This window comes from Bufo gargarizans, chromosome 5, assembly GCF_014858855.1.
Source record: "Bufo gargarizans isolate SCDJY-AF-19 chromosome 5, ASM1485885v1, whole genome shotgun sequence".
Taxonomy (NCBI): Eukaryota; Metazoa; Chordata; class Amphibia; order Anura; family Bufonidae; genus Bufo; species Bufo gargarizans.
The window spans coordinates 377,808,566-377,816,129 of NC_058084.1; positions in this window are offsets into that span (position 1 = coordinate 377,808,566).

The window sequence follows — 7,564 nt, forward strand, 5'->3', positions numbered from 1 at the left end:
CTATGCGCTGTGCCAGGGCTGCCTGCTTGTCGTCGACATCGCAGAGGTGAGCAGGTGTAATTACAAGCCTCCCCATTCATTTCAATTGGACGGCTTGTTCCTATTCAAGTGTATAAGAACGAGCAGTCCTATTGAAGTGAATGGGATGAATTGCTGTTACACCTGCTCACCTCTGCCGTGTTGACAGCGAGCAGGTTAACAATGAAGGAAGTACGGCCTTCTCTTTAACCAGCTGATCGGTGGGGGTGCCACGTGTTGGACCGCTGCCGATGTGATATTAAAATCCCGGAAAACCCCTTTAAATAAAGACACAAATCTCATACTGACCTAAACAGAAAACTAACATTTAACCCCTTCCTGTATCATCCACAGTTATTTTTACATTAATGCTCTGCAGGTAAAATTGAGCCATATTCCCTTACCCTGCAGCAAGTCCACTAGTGCCACATCTAGTAAGAGGCTCTATGTTCTGATCCCCCCACCCCATGACATCAGTATGCCTACATTAAATATGGAAAGGGACATGTCCGGTATCGGTACGGCTGTGGCTCTCACGTGAATAGGAGGAAGAAAGGACGCGGCTGCCGATGGGTTTTTGGCAACATTTCAGCGCGGCTGTCCACATTAAAATTATCATCAATAGGTTTAAAAGAAAGGTGAACCTTGTATAAAGCGGCGCTGCTGCAGAAAACAGGACTCAGGTAGGTAAAATAAAGTGGGTCTTTATTTGTATTAGCCTACGCGTTTCAAGGGCGGACTGCCCCCTTCATCAGGACAATATGTCCTGATGAAGGGGGCAGTCCGCCCTTGAAACGCGTAGGCTAATACAAATAAAGACCCACTTTATTTTACCTACCTGAGTCCTGTTTTCTGCAGCAGCGCCGCTTTATACAAGGTTCACCTTTCTTTTAAACCTATTGATTATTCTCTATACCCCGGATACCGTGCTCCACGGCAATGGGTAAGAACCTGGGCAGCAGCAGCAGTCTTCCCCGAAAGCTGGACGGGCTTATACCAGCAAAAGCGATTCATAGGAGTTGTGACTCATCACAACCCAATACAGTAAGCACAATCAGTGCTTGTTTGTTTTTAATATTTTCATACGGTTCTACACACGAGGCGCTGCCTCCTGTCTCTTTCTTTTTATTTACACATTAAAATTATGCGATAAAAACCGCCGTGTAAACAGGCCCTTACAGCTCCAGCACATGCTAACATGCTGATATTCATGAGCTCCTTGGCTTTCTGTGCCCCCTGAATCAGCAGCAGGTGGGCAGAAAAAGTCAGGAGCTTATGAATATGGGACTCATCTGCATGCAATACAAGGTTTTAGCAAAGTGGCTGGGTCAACTAAAGAAAGTAGGGATCTGTCACTAGTTTATGTTTCCCTTAGGACTCCAAAAAACTGGTGACAGATTCTCTAACGGTCAATACTTTCTCTAACTATCTAATATAGCCATGAATACAGCTCCCACAAAGGATTTAACCCAGATCTTCCACCCTTCCCACATTCCACAACTAACAAGATTTGACCATAATATACCAGACAGAAGAAAACGTGAGAAAACGATTTTATTTTTTAAGAGCTAATCAAATAAAAATAATAACAATAAATAACGAACATTAAATCTGTGAATGCTTGAAAACTCTCAGATGATATGTTCACGGTATCTCCAGCCCTGCAGATCTTAATTCAGGTGCCTGGTCAATGATGAAGATGGTAAGTCCAAGATTATCATTCAATACTGATGTTATTATGAATGTCTGATCTTATGAACGTCTGATGTTATCATGGTGGAGCTGTTTTTGATGTTAAGTCCTTTATTTCAATGTCCTGATGTTGCAACAGCAGAAGACTGCACTAAGAAATCCTGATTTCTGGGCCTTTGCTCCTCTGCTGTTGTTGTTGTTCTTTCTGAGACATTTTGGAATCCACCACTTTCTTCTCTTATGGATCTTTTCACTTTCCTCCTCTTCCTCACCGATTTTATCAAGGTCAAAGCAATTTTGGAATCTTCTTAGTCCAATGATGTTGTCTTGCTTGTCCATATTTCCATTTTCTTCCTCGCTATCCTGTATCCACTCTCCTTTCTCATTCTCTTCCTCTTCAGGAATGGTCTCTAGACTGGGTCAAAAGACCTCTCCAAATTGAGAAGGCCAGAATGCTGGCTCTGCCTCCTCGACTTTCTTCCTCCATTTCTCATCTGGGTAGTCCTCACTGTCCATATTCAATGCGTACAAACTGCACACCAACACTGAAAATACTCCACTGTCAACTACAACCCTGAAGAGAATGTTAGCTCTGCAGCTGCTTATATAGTGTGTCTGATGTCACAATGTCCAAAGAACCAAAGATGGACAGCCAATCAAATTCTCTCTTGTTTGCATGTGGTTCATAATCTCACACTGAACAAATAGTCACTTATTTCTCAGAACATCAACCACCATATAAACATGTGAACAATTATAACCACAAGTTTAGTATACTAGAAAACATATTTAGCCAGATTTAAGTTAATGCACCTAGAATCTGTCAAGAAAGTAGAGCATATTGGCACAACTATGGTCTCTACAACTTTTTCCAACTTGCTTGAGAAGTGGAAAACACTTAGTGGGAAAAGGGCATAAAAATTGTAAGCTCATATCACCGCTTTGTATTTCATTGTTTTGCTCCAATTTTTTTTTTTTATCATGCACGCATAATTTTTTGTCCTGTCTTTTTGATGGCCCCAAATAGAGTTTCCAATGCAGATGTGAACAAGCCCTTAGCCAATTGATAGTTATAGAGTCAGAGATAAGTGTCTAGCTGTTTACCACAATTATCATCCAGCCTGAGCCCCTGTGATAAATCTAATGCAGACAGCCTGTTCACTGTAAGTTTAGGCCACCTAGAGGCTTAGTAAATCTGCCCATTCTGCTGTTTTGATAAAAACAAGAGTTAAAACGGTGGACAATGACTGACAACATTGATGTATGCCTGTATACATTGGTGCCCTTAAATCCCTGGAAATGGTAAGGTTAATGCAAAGGAAGGTGCACCAGGCTAATATACACCACAGACTTTAACCCCATAAGGACTCGCGCTGTACATGTGCCTACATGCGCAGTAGGTATTGCCAGGGGCGGGCATCGCATTGCGCATGCGCCCGCTACGATTTGGACCGCACAGCCACAGTGGAAAAGGACAGGGGAGGGGAGTAAACGGGCGGGCAGAGGCGCACTGAGGGCGGGGTTATGAGCCGTTGAGGAGGTGCTGCCTGGGGCTCTGAGGATTGAGAGACCGCCCTGGGCACTTGAGAGGGCTCATAACATAATCTTATAAGTTCATTTTCGGCAAAAAGAAAAGTCAGTTTTCTACAACAAAGGTACCGTTTTTAAGTTCTGGGTGGATCATATAACCCTATTTGATCGGTCTAATATGCTGAAATGTGGTGACAGACTCCCTTTAATTGTTCCATAGTTCGCTGCTTGCAGTATCTGACTGTTCCACTGGAGGACCAATCCTCTGTCCTCCAGTGGGTCCAGGCACTGACCAATTCAATGGTTGTTCCCTGGGAATGGTTGCATCCTGCAACTTGCATCTCACTGGGAACAGTGTTGGCCAGACCCAGGAGTTGCTGCCACACTGCATCACCGCCTGTACTGTCTACATCAGGGGTGCACAACCTGCTGCCCGTGGGCCGCATGCAGCCCCCAGAGCCAAGGTTTGAGGCCCCCGTCCTCCTGGACAGAAACACAGCTAATCATGTGATCAGCTGTGTTTATACCCGCAGCGCCGTACGATGGAGCATTATAGCTCCTGAAGTGTGGTATGAGCAGGACGGGTCCCCGGCTGTCAGAGACACCATGAGACCCGAGAAGAAGGCAGAAGAAGTGTGTCAGCACTTCTGCCTTCTCCTCACACAGGTGAGCGGCGTGCTGTGCAGTTTAACCTGGCTATCACGTGATCGCAGGGTGTCAAGGGCAGAGGACTGCAGAGCTTCACCAGCTCTGACCTGTACAAAGCCCCCTCATTTCCCCCCCAGCAGTCTGGTTTTCCCTGTTACTGGGGTGACTTTGGATGCTCCAGTTACAGTGGAAATAGTGCAAAAAGTAAAAAAAAAAAATTGAAAACATAAAAAAATACAAATGAAAAGGAAAAAAATTGTGCAAAATAACAAAAAAGTCAGTGTCCCCCAGAGGTCTTTTAACCTCTTGGGGGAAATGCAGTGCTGCAAAAATATATTTAAAAAAAAGGAAGGAAAAAAATGTTTGCAAAAAGATGTTAAATAAATGAATAAATAAAATACAAGTAAAAGAAAACTATAAAAAGAAAAAAATGTTCACTGTCATATTATGTCAAAAATATATTTTAAAAATAAATAATAAAGTGATGATAAAAATAAAAAACAAAATAAATAAAATACAAAAAAAGGAAAATGTGCAAAATAAAAAATCTGTGTCCCTTAAAAGGTCTTTTTGTAGCAGAAATATATAAAAAAAGATTTTTTTTAAAATACATAAAAGAAAAAAACAACCTCACACCAACCAAAACCATTACAATTACCACCCCATTCATGTGAAACTATTCATATTGTATAATAAAATGATCCAACACATATAGGGAACTAATTATAATAATTTGCATATTTAAATAATGAGCTATAGATTGAATAAAAATGACTTAAAAAAAAAGCCCTGTGTTATGTAATAAAAAGCTGCAAAAGTTATTTTGGTCCGTCCAAAAAATAAAAAAAGTTACAAGTGTTTGAACCATGTGCGCTAAATCACAAAAAAGTGACTGGTCATTAAGGCCTTTTCAGGCCTGGTCATTAAAGGGTTAACCAATAATTTTCCCGGCTAGTAAGGCCTCATACACACGACCGTACCCTTTCTTTTGGTTTGCAGGACACCAGCCATGTGTGTTCTGCATTTTGCAGAACGGAGTAATGGATGCGGACAGCACATGGAGTGCTGTCCGCATCTTTTGCAGCCCTGTTGAAGTGAATAATAAACAAAATGCGGCTCAGATGCGGACTAAAACAATGGCCGTGTGCGTGAGCCTTCAGGGAAAATGCTTACTGGTTATTGCAGGGCACTTACAGTATATCTGGGGGTGCAGGAGGCGGTAATAACCAGTGAGCGCCGTCCTCTGCAGTGAAGTAAAGCGCTTATTTATTTGTCAATAGGAGGCAGGAAGGAAGCATGGCCACTAAAAAGGAGTTTTCTAGTTAAAATGATTTTTAACAAATTCTTGCAGCATAGTCCCTGACACAGAAGAGTCCTACTTTCCTGCGCTGTGCTGCTCTCGCTGTCTCCATCTTCCGGTCCCAGAGCACCTCTCTAGCAAATGACTGGCTTCAGCAGTGAAAAGCTGCTTGTGGCCACATCACCACTGAGGCCAGTCATTGGCTGGAGAGGTGCCCATATCCAACCGGATCTAAACAGCGCCGGAACCAGAAGATGTAGATAGCGGGATCGGCAGGGTGAAGGAAAGTATGAATCTTCTGTTTCAGGCCCATGCTGCAGGAACATGTTGAAAATCTTTTTTTACCATGAAATCTCTAAGCTCCTGTTACACGGCACGATATTCAGGACAACAACTGGGAACAAGTGTTCATAGGAGCGCTCATTCCTGATATCTGGCCGGTATAATCGTGCCGCTGATCAGCCGATAAACAAGGAATCACTCGTTTGTCAGCTGATTTGCATACTTTATCTGGATGAAAGATATACATTTATCGTCAGCACATCTCACCAAGTAATCAGGAATGTGCCACCGATAATCGATAGAAGTGAATGAGGGAGGAATGACTGTGGTAGTGATCATTCCTCCCTGGTCACTTTGCATTAGCCTGTGTAAGAGGCTGATGCAAACAAGCGCTGATTAACTTTTTTTTGCGGCCTTTTAAAATAGAGAGATGTGACAATGCGGCCCCCTGGTCTACATTCATTGGCACTGCTTTCTGGATTACTGAATAACCTGCAGAAATGGTGCTGAATTTAAGCCTAACAGGGATTGGCTGAGTCTCTGTCAATTAGTACTACGCTTATTTTTGCCCCAGACCAGTATACAAGTTTGGTGTGTCGTAATCAGTATATGAGGTGTGGTGTTTCTCCTGCACCGCCATCACCCGTACATTTATATAGTTACACAGTTAGTACAGTTGAAAAAAGGCATACAACCAAAGGATGGGAGGAAAGGTGAATTAAGGTAATAGAAGCATTTCATATCACCTACCGTATACCTGACAGGGCAACCTTCCTCACCATCCATGCAACAACAGCGGGATCTCCCACCACTGTCAGCAAATGGATGGTGATGGACAGGTACCTTTAGTCAATTACGGGTGATACAGAGAGCTCCCTTAATAGGTATTGTCGTGGTAGTGGGGCGCCTCAGTAAAGGTATAAGTGTGTGCGCGGGGGGGGGGGAGTTTCTCACATTTTTGCAGTATTTTTGCACTATATTCAGTATATGCACTCGGAAACCCTCCTGCGCCATACACTCAATGTATCAATAGTCCTCCTTTCACCCAGAAAACGCCAAAGGGATGTACCTTTGTGCATACATTTGGCCTGTATGTGTCAGCTAGCCAATTTTTTTAAAGTATAGAATAGCACATTAGCCAATGCTATTTTATGCAGAAAGGGTGAAAAAATATATGATATGACGTACTTATTTATGGTATACCTCTATTTTAAATAATAATGGGAGGCTACTGCTAATGCATGCCACTGTATGCCTATACAGTGGCCTATGGCCCAGCCTTACAGGGGTAGGTCTCACTATGCAAACCTTTGACAGAAGGCTCTGGTGCTGTGTAAACAAAGTCTAACTTTACGGTGGAAGGGGCTCTCAGTCACTTCTTTGGCTGATGGGTCATGGACTTAGTATATGTGTGGTGGTGGCAGGTGACTGTGTAATTCTAGGAGGTAGAAGTGGGTCCCTTCAGCCAGCATATGGATGGAGGTAAGCGCATGGTTGCTATTGTTTGGGTAGTGTAGTAGACAGGTCATAGATAGATATTAGGTAGATAGATATTAGCAGTGTTAGACTGTGGTACCTAGGGCCCACCAATAAAATTTATTTTGGGGGCCCACTATACGAATATATTTGAATATAATAAATAATTTAGCAAGTTTTTTTGTATGAACATAGGCTGGTTGTGGTGCTGTACATTGAATATATGTATGTAGTGCAGTAAATCTAATGTGTTATGTGCCACTTGTGCAGCGGGAGGGAGACTAGGGTCTCACCTTGCTCAGGGCCAGTGAGCCTAGGTGCAAGTTCTGTGTGATACAGCCATTTATGGGGGTTTTTAATAGGAAAGATACGTACGTCCTTTCAGCCGCTCTGCGTTGATTTTACATTGCTTTACTTTTTTTGGGGGGTTGTATTAATAGGAAAAGAAAAAGAAAACATACATGTCATAATTGTCGTTCAGCAGTGAAGTTACATTGTACTACAGCCACTTACGGGGTGTATTGAAAGGAAATTATCGTATGTCCTGTTAGCCATTCTGCGGTTAATTGTGATTGTAATATTTTTTTGGGGGGGGGGGGGGGGTTATTAATCAGAAAA